Below are 10,596 nucleotides of genomic sequence, written 5' to 3' on the forward strand. Positions count from 1 at the left end.
TTTCAATGGCTGTACTTTATTAAATATTAACTTTATTTATTTCAGGAATTGTATCCAAGCATTTTCCACATGTGATCCCTGTGACAGTGAGGGAAAAACTTGGGGACACTTTAAAATCATGAAGAGTGAACAGGACTTCAATAGATTAATATTTGAATACATAAAAATTTGCCGGGTACCAAACAAATGATAACTGAACATTGAGTGTAATATTTACCATTAAAGACTACTAACTTAAATTTTCATTTGTAGTGCATAACTATTTACTTCACTCTGACATTAAATGTTTCAGTGAGTCATGTGATCATTTTTTGCTCTGTAGTATTGTTAATAAAGAAATTTATTAATTCTTTAAAAGGACAATATATAATTGCTCTTTTCAGAATATTTCATTGGTTGTTATATTTTTGATTTTCCATGGATATTCTAGAAATTTCCAAGGTTTTTGCTTAAGTAAACCTTGGAAAATGATCTTGATGCTTTAGTAAGAATCCTCAGGGAAATATTACAGTATTCCCAGTTTTGAGAAATTTTCCGACGTTTTCATTCAAAAACCTTGGAAAAAAAAAACCACGGAAATTGACTTTAAAAATCCTTGGAAATTGTTCCAATACTCCGAGGTCACTCATTTTACAAGGTTTTCTAAAAAAAATCCTCGGGAAATTATTTTACGAGGTTTTTTATTCTGAAATCCTGGAAATCGTTCCAATACTTCTAGGTCTTACATTTTACAAGGTTTTTTTTTTAAAAAAAACCTCGGAAATTTTTGACAAGGTTTTATACCCTCTCCCTATTTTTTCTTGAAATCTTGACACTAAATACTGATGAATAAAAAATAAAAATCAACATGAAAAAAATTAAATTCATTATTTCAAAACAATTAGACAAACATTTAAAGTAACTACAGAAAAGGTTCATTTTGAAAAATATTAAAGCCTTCATTTTAAACAATAGCTATCTAAACAACTTGTCATTAAAGTAGTTTTTGGATCACTCAAAAGATATTATTTCCTTTAACACACAATTGCTGATCTTTTAAAACAATTATCAAAACTGATATTTTTGTCTATGGTCCTTGGAAACGTAAGGAATTTTATTGATGAAATAAAAAAGAAATTAAATGATGTAATTCTGATTGCCTACATATACTGAAACTGTCCCGAGTATAACCTCAGGTAATCCTTAATACCTGGCTTGATAGCTCCCTCAGAGGAAGAAGCCAATCCTGGCTTCAAGAGTCAAAAATTCAATGTTGTAAGGCAAGTTTGAAGTTGTTGAGCCTGACCACATGGAGAGGGAAGTGCCCAGTAGTGATTTTATATAATTGTATTTTTTTAAACTTCTTTCAATGGCTGTACTTTATTAAATATTAACTTTATTTATTTCAGGAATTGTATCCAAGCATTTTCCACATGTGATCCCTGTGACAGTGAGGGAAAAAACTTGGGGACACTTTAAAATCATGAAGAGTGAACAGGACTTCAATAGATTAATATTTGAATACATAAAAATTTGCCGGGTACCAAACAAATGATAACTGAACATTGAGTGTAATATTTACCATTAAAGACTACTAACTTAAATTTTTATTTGTAGTGCATAACTATTTACTTCACTCTGACATTAAATGTTTCAGTGAGTCATGTGATCATTTTTTGCTCTGTAGTATTGTTATAAAGAAATTTATTAATTCTTTAAAAGGACAATATAATTGCTCTTTTCAGAATATTTCATTGGTTGTTATATTTTTGATTTTCCATGGATATTCTAGAAATTTCCAAGGTTTTTGCTTAAGTAAACCTTGGAAAATGATCTTGATGCTTTAGTAAGAATCCTCAGGGAAATATTACAGTATTCCCAGTTTTGAGAAATTTTCCGACGTTTTCATTCAAAAACCTTGGAAAACAAACCACGGAAATTGACTTTAAAAATCCTTGGAAATTGTTCCAATACTCCGAGGTCACTCATTTTACAAGGTTTTCTAAAAAAAATCCTCGGAAATTATTTTACGAGGTTTTTATTCTGAAATCCTTGGAAATCGTTCCAATACTTCTAGGTCTTACATTTTACAAGGTTTTTTTTTTAAAAAAAACCTCGGAAATTTTTGACAAGGTTTTATACCCTCTCCCTATTTTTTCTTGAAATCTTGACACTAAATACTGATGAATAAAAAATAAAAATCAACATGAAAAAAATTAAATTCATTATTTCAAAACAAATTAGACAAACATTTAAAGTAACTACAGAAAAGGTCATTTGAAAATATTAAAGCCTTCATTTTAAACAATAGCTATCTAAACAACTTGTCATTAAAGTAGTTTTGGATCACTCAAAAGATATATTTCCTTTAACACACAATTGCTGATCTTTTAAAACAATTATCAACTGATATTTTTGTCTATGGTCCTTGGAAACGTAAGGAATTTTATTGATGAATAAAAAAGAAATTAAATGATGTAATTCTGATTGCCTACATATACTGAACTGTCCCGAGTATAACCTCAGGTAATCCTTAATCCTGGGCTTGATAGCTCCCTCAGAGGGAAGAAGCCAATCCTGGCTTCAAGAGTCAAAAATTCAATGTTGTAAGGCAAGTTTGAAGTTGTTGAGCCTGACCACATGGAGAGGGAAGTGCCCAGTAGTGATTTTATATAATTGTATTTTTTTAAACTTCTTTCAATGGCTGTACTTTATTAAATATTAACTTTATTTATTTCAGGAATTGTATCCAAGCATTTTCCACATGTGATCCCTGTGACAGTGAGGGAAAAAACTTGGGACACTTTAAAATCATGAAGAGTGAACAGGACTTCAATAGATTAATATTTGAATACATAAAAATTTGCCGGGTACCAAACAAATGATAACTGAACATTGAGTGTAATATTTACCATTAAAGACTACTAACTTAAATTTTTATTTGTAGTGCATAACTATTTACTTCACTCTGACATTAAATGTTTCAGTGAGTCATGTGATCATTTTTTGCTCTGTAGTATTGTTATAAAGAAATTTATTAATTCTAAAAAGGACAATATAATTGCTCTTTTCAGAATATTTCATTGGTTGTTATATTTTTGATTTTCCATGGATATTCTAGAAATTTCCAAGGTTTTTTGCTTAAGTAAACCTTGGGAAAATGATTCTTGATGCTTTAGTAAGAATCCTCAGGGAAATATTACAGTATTCCCAGTTTTGAGAAACTTTCCGACGTTTTCATTCAAAAACCTTGGAAAACAAACCACGGAAATTGACTTTAAAAATCCTTGGAAATTGTTCCAATACTCCGAGGTCACTCATTTTACAAGGTTTTCTAAAAAAAAATCCTCGGAAATTATTTTACGAGGTTTTTATTCTGAAATCCTTGGAAATCGTTCCAATACTCCTAGGTCTTACTTTTTACAAGGTTTTTTTTTAAAAAAACCTCGGAAATTTTTGACAAGGTTTTATACCCTCTCCCTATTTTTCCAAGGTTTTCTTAATAGCAAAGTTTTGCATTTTCTCGTTCCAATACTCCGAGGTTTTTTTCCAAGGATTTTGAGCCAAAAACCTTGGAATATCTACACCCGGGAGCTGTGAAAATATATGTGTTGACTATATGATTATTTTGTATTTGAGAACTTTCAATGGGCTATAAAGAAATAAATGAAATAACATCATACTGGACTTTTGAGTTATAAAATAAGTCATCATAACAAAGAGGATACTGGATAATAATAGTACACCAGTATCCCACACACACCCAACCAACCGAGGGTTTTCGTGTAGGGCGCTCACTACGCCAGCGAGTATTCCCCAAACGACCCCAAAGCGAAGGCCCTGCCGGTGACCCTTGGCTACAGATTTTGGTGGAGAATCCGGGTAGAAGATCCTGCCAAGACATCGAAAAAGTAGAACATAATGAAAAAAGAAAAATGGACTTAAAGTTAATAAAGTGAATGGAAAATATTAGATTGACACAACCAGGAAATTGGAAAATACACCATTTAAAAAATGTTATAAATTAATCTTATACTTTGTATGTTTTTTTTTATTGTATTCATTATGTAATATGACTATGATTGAGGACAATCATTTTATAAGGACAGGTGATGTGTAACATAGCATTTCCTAGTCAAAATGCTTTTAGAAAATTAATTATAAAAAACATTAATAATTTCAATAATTTCAATATTCATAAAAAAACTTACATTTTTAATAATCATTAAAAGAATTTCATTGTTGTATAAATATTTTGATAAAAATTACTTTTAGATTCTTAACTGATAAATTTTACAACTCTAATATAAACATGTCATAGTGGTCAATAAGGAAATATTATCACCTTTTGATTTTAATACTTTATGGCTTAATTCTCAATTTCCTAGTCTTTTATCAAACAAGCCATACTTGATTATCTTTTGACATTTATTGCTAATATTGCTTAAGGCTTAATCACTATGACAACTCTTTCTTAATTTATATTGTTGCTTTTATATTTTAAATTAGTCTTATTTTAATTTCGGAACTTAGAACATCTTAAAGTCTTATATAGAATTTCGGACATATAACATCAAGTCTTAACTTAGAAAATAAATAAGTAAAATTAACTTAAGCAAAATTAAGGTGCTAGCTGTGAAAATATATGTGTTGACTATATGATTATTTTGTATTTGAGAACTTTCAATGGGCTATAAAGAAATAAATGAAATAACATCATACTGGACTTTTGAGTTATAAAATAAGTCATCATAACAAAGAGGATACTGGATAATAATAATACACCAGTATCCCACACACACCCAACCAACCGAGGGTTTTCGTGTAGGGCGCTCACTACGCCAGCGAGTATTCCCCAAACGACCCCAAAGTGAAGGCCCTGCCGGTGACCCTTGGCTACAATACCAAGCTTCGAAATGTAAACACAACTGACCAACATATATTTCAGGTATTTATGTTAACGCATGCCATTTATTTCTGGTGTAAATCAGTCTATGCATATATTCCTTTAATAAATAAATGCATGTTATTTTCAGATCGTACCTTTCTTCCAAGCTATGCACTTTTAATTACATTTTCCTAACCGTGTCACATGCTTCTTTCCGAATTCTTGACGACTGGAATGTTTCCCGTAAATTACAGCGAGAAAATCGCTGGGAAAAAGAAATTCAATCGCAACTACTCGGCCCTTTCCGTCAGTCTTCTTGATTTGGTTTCTGTACTGATTAGGGGAAGTAACCGTTGCGGGGTTTTGGTTCTCGGCATGAAAATGAGAGCGCAAAACAGTGCCGAAACTCATTCCAGTCGTCTCACATCAAAGGAAAGCGTACGTTGTTATCTTTATGAAATTATGATATTTTAGGTTCTTCTTTAAACGTTGTTAAAATAGCGGAAAACAAGTTTTATGTTCAAGGTATGTGACCAGGTCGTAATAATATGCAAATATATTTGGACGTACGGTTTGCGCGATAAAAATACACAAGGTGTATACAAGTGCGGATCAAGGAGGGGAGCCACGCACATAACCCCAACTGTCTGTGAAACAAATGAGCATTATAACAAAATAATACAGATGTGTAAATAAAGCTTGAGACAAAATAATTTGGATGATAAATACAAAAATAAGACTAGAGATACTTTAATTATGAATGACTTTACAAATGAGTGACTGAAACATCTATAACTTATAGTATAAGTATTAGCCTAATGTGGGAGTTCCCCCAGTTTTTCATAAATCTACTTTCGTTTTTAATTGTTAACTTTTTGTAATTTGTGTTGGAACATTAGTTATTTCAGTTTCATGAAGTAATCATTTCTTTTCAGTATAAAATATGTAACATAACGGCTACAATATTTAAAAGATACTTACATCAATTTCTTCAAATTTTAAGAAAAATCTTATCCGGGACTAACCTCCGCCATACTGATATTTTCTTCAATTTAACAGAGCATGCGCGATTCACAAAGGCCTCACAACACTAAATATTGTCCTCCACTTACCAGTACCTCTATGGCTATATAGATTTCTAATTTTCTAAATAATGCCACGGATTTATATTACATCCGTGATAATGCTCAAGGCAAAAATAGCATGAAAACTTTGGACTTTAAAAAATAATAGATTTTGTTTTGATTGTTTTTCTATATTAACTAAAAACTCAATGGTAAAAATGTATTATATAATGATTTACATAAAAGTATATATACAGTAGCGTTTCCGTAAATGTGTTCTTAATGCAATAAAATTAAGTATGATAATGGCCTAAGCATTTTGTTTTGGTTAAAAAATTACAATATTTATGTTACTTTGTTATAAAATAAATAAATAAAAATGCGATACAGTTGTTTGACCGGTTCCAGTGCAGTTTTTCAACTTTTGGTATGTAGCTGCATACAAATTAACAAATAGTTGGTTTAAAAAATGTACCTGCTATAGCTAGTTGATATTTAATTCGACTTCAAACCTAAAAATTATTAGGAAATATACATGTATTATCTTTTTTCTAGTAAGAATACTGCTTGATTGAATCTGGTTGGTTTCACTATTTCCAAAGCAAGTTCCGGTGCACATAACGTTACAAATGCCATTTGTAAACTCTGAAGCACCACAATGCTTGGCGTGAGATGAAGCAGAACTGCAATTGCATTGCATGCATTTGATTTTTCTCATTATTTCTGGTAAGTTCTGTTTAAAACAGGGATCGTATACATGTCCAAGATGAAAATAAGTTTTTTGTTTTGCAATAATGCTTGAACAACACGCATTCTAGTCCCATTACTGGTAAATACTTTTCATAGATAATCTATGTTTTAAATTTTATCCATATGGACAAACATCTTTATTTTAAATAATATCTGTCAACACTGACACATGTAGACATCCATGTCCATGTTTTGTTTTGCTCTATATATTCTGCATTTTATTTCATTATTCAGTTTCAGTTATATTACACTATACTAAATTAAATCTTGTTATAAAATGATAACATTGTAGGGTATTTTAAGTAACGACTTTCCTACTATATTATAGTGGCCTACAGTAAGCGCATTTAAAAAAAATGATTATAATTTAACTTTAAAATACGTATACCTCAAATAACCTCAAATAAAATGTCGGCACACTTTCTTACATAATAATAGACTTATTCATATATTTCAATATCAAAAAAAAACATTTATTTCTTGAAAGAAAACGCGAAAGGTTTTCATTTGGGTACATTCTGATAGTAATCCCGTCATCAAAAATACATGTTTCGGAACTGGTCAAAAGAGGTCTCCTGGTTTAAACATGAATCTTTATGTTAATTTTTTTTTTTGCAAACATTTTTGAATGAAGTTGTAAGGCAAATAACAACTTTTCCATCGATATATAAAATGTGTCACTTTCTTTCAGTTGACATTATAACATGTACCGATATACAAATAAACAATAAAAATGCGGATATGGATTTCAGCATTTTTGCCTCATGTTTGTTTGTTTGGTTTTTTTTTTTGGTTTTACGTCACATCGACACAGTATATGTCATATTGCGACGTTCCAGCTTTCCTGGTGGAGGAAGACCTCAGGTGCCCTTCCGTGCATTATTTCAGTTACGAACGGGCACCTGAGTAGAACCACCGACATTCCGTAAGCTAGCTGGATAGCTTCCTCACATGAAATAATCCAAAGTCCCTGTCGGGATTCGAACCAACAGCGGTGATGGGCAAGTGGTTTGAAGTCAACGACCTTAACCACTCGGCCACGTTTGCCTCATGTAGATTTAATTATCGGAGAAGCCGCAATAGAATAATGACTAAAATATTTATTTGTTAATGTCAATATACAACAAAACCAGTGAATATGTTTTTATATATTTATGGTCGTTTACATGAATGGCTTTCAGCGTTGGTTACAAATTACCTATGATCAACCTGAGACCATTTTTAGCCACTTACAAGTCCACAATTTTCTTGATGAAGCGGCGCTGAAAAATGTGATCACTTTTTATAAAACATTCTTAAACGAAAACAAGTGTTTAAGGCCGAAATAGAGTATTTTTTTCACTGAAATGGAGTGAAAACAACGCGCGTATATGAGTTAATTGGTTAACTAGATAAATCTGCATGATTTGGTAGTATCAATTGTTTGTGTTTCAGCCTCAAATAGTATAGCTTGTTATTGGTAAGTTACAGCAGAAATAACAGTAATTATTTGTTCTATGTTGCACTTTTTTTTATCTTATACTGTAATGCGCATGTCCATTATCTTCCCGCCACTCATATATACACTTATATATACACTGAACAGTCTGTGGTCATAAAACGATAGAACTATATTTATAGCATCACGTATATGTGATAATTATATATTACAAGTGCACGCTCTGTGTATATTAATAAATAAACCCATAATACATTATTAAAATAGCAAAAATCAGCTATGATCCCTTATGAAATCCCAAAACGACAAAATTAAAAACGTTGCAGGCTCAGTTTGATTGAATCTGTTCATGGAAAGTACTGGTAAGTGAAAGCTACCGCCCACGCATCGCTAAAGCAGAATTCAACATTAAAAACATGAAAACAGCGAAAAATTTTATTTAAAAACGTCCGCAAATGCGTTAATACGGCGGATATCACGGAGCTTTCATTATGGTATGTTCGAGCTTTCCATGAAAAGCGTCGAATCGCCCTAAAGTAAAACAATGCGTGTGCACTAAACAAGAAAACGATGGGCGGATATGAATAAAATGGAATTTTGAGGGATAAGAGGCTATGCATTAAATTCTTTACACTTCCGGGACTACATATGGATCTCAGAATTGAGCTTTGGTATTAATTAGGTAAGGAATGGAGCTTATATAGGTGTAAGAGGCAAAATCTACTAGTATTGATGGATAAACAGTTATTTATTGGTATCAACTAAGTAAGGTCTGGAGTTTATAGGTGTAAGAGGTAAAATCTACTAGTAAGGATGGATAAACAGTTATATTTATTGGTATTAATTAAGTAAGGTCTGGAGCTTATAGGTGAACGAGCCAAAATCTACTAGTATGGATGGATAAACAGTTATTTAGAAAATCGACAGCAAAGAGTACAGAAAAACGGAACTTTCTCAAGTCAGCAAACTGTTATAAGTGGAGCTCCAAAGGGAAATATAATATGACCAGTTTTCTTTTTAATATTTTATAAATGACTTTCCTGAGGCAATATCCTATACATATAAACTTTTACAGAAGACACTAAAATATGTTTTATTTTCAGGATAACATTTTGGAGTGACTATTCAAGGAAATGACAAACTATCTTCCATAAAAAGACTAAAACAGCAAAACTTTCCACATAAGGTAAAATGTGCCCTATTTTTATGAAATACTAAAATACCTGAGTGTAATCTTTAGTAATCAGATGAATAGATAAATTAGTAAGGCTACTAGGAGCCTAGGACTTAAAGTTGTTATTTTTTACCTATACGAATAAAGAAATGTTTTTACAACTATTCAAATCACATGTCAGATCACATTGAATGCACCTCTGCAATATGGACACCTTGATTAAAACAAAAATGTAACAGCCATTGAACATGATCTCTTTATTTTCTTTATATGAAACTCCGATGAAATTTTGATCGCAGATTTAATGTTTTAAAGAAAAATATCAATCAATGTTGAAATAAAGGTTTGTTTGAATAATATTTAGCATCATTCCGCGTTCAGTGTTCGTAAATCTTTCTGTTTTGAGCCCGTACTTTGTGTGGCATTAACATTTCTTTGTTTTCGCCACACAAGGACCCATAGACACATCAGGACCAACGCAGGAAAAAATATATCCACACTGTGCGGAAATCCTAAACTGATAAATATAGAGGAAGTCAGAGGGTAGAACTTAATTTCGATATTAAAAAAAAAAATGAATTTTTTAAGTTTTTTTTTTTAACTTGAACTATTAATAACCTTGTGAATGAACTTTCGCCTTGAGTTAGGTGTTCAGTTACACTTCTGGATCAACAGAAATTAAAATATTTTCTACCGATGATCAATTTTATGATCCATAGATTATGTATTACATAAAGGATATTTGTTTGTTTTGCATGTAAGATTGAAATTTAATTTCACTGAGTGAACACCAGATGCAATATTTTCACGAGTGGCGTAGCCACGAGTGAAAATATCATTGCTGGTGTTCACGAATGAAATATATTTTAATCTTATATGTAAAACAAATAAATTTTCTTTTTATTTCATGCTTTTTAAGTGATTTTGAGTATTTTTACTGATTTTGCCGCGTAACGTCGCACATTCTCCTTTGTGACGTAATCACATCGTGACGTCACATCATCAATTTTGAAATATAGTTCTGTAAAATTTCTCTAATTTTGATACATTTTTAACATGATGTATGTTAACATCGACTTTCTTTTCCTAAAGAATCACAATTTACGTATGACGGCATTTATTTCTGCCTGTTATTCCATTTAGTAATGATTTTCTTTTCATCCGCATTCGGATATAGTCCGGCTACAGTGAAAATTATATTTTATAAATTTCACTAGTGGTTTATCAGAATATATACATCTGATATATAACAATAAAACACTGGAAAGCATGAAATAAAAATCTTTATTATAATTCTAATATC

At 31.2% G+C, this 10,596-nt stretch overlaps 1 protein-coding gene across 1 annotated transcript in view; it reads right to left on the bottom strand.

Annotated features, from left to right (window-relative positions):
- LOC132754488 (uncharacterized) overlaps positions 1–5,924 on the bottom strand; it is a 40,819-nt gene extending 34,895 nt beyond the window's left edge. Inside the window, exon 1 of the mRNA XM_060745124.1 lies at positions 5,849–5,924. The gene's annotated coding sequence lies outside the window, so the exon portion shown is untranslated. The remainder of the gene's footprint in view (positions 1–5,848) is intronic.
- Between the last annotated feature and the right edge of the window lie 4,672 nt (positions 5,925–10,596).

Source organism: Ruditapes philippinarum, unplaced genomic scaffold (genome assembly GCF_026571515.1).
Source record: "Ruditapes philippinarum isolate M1 unplaced genomic scaffold, ASM2657151v2 ctg11022_1_1_1_1, whole genome shotgun sequence".
Classification (NCBI taxonomy): domain Eukaryota; kingdom Metazoa; phylum Mollusca; class Bivalvia; order Venerida; family Veneridae; genus Ruditapes; species Ruditapes philippinarum.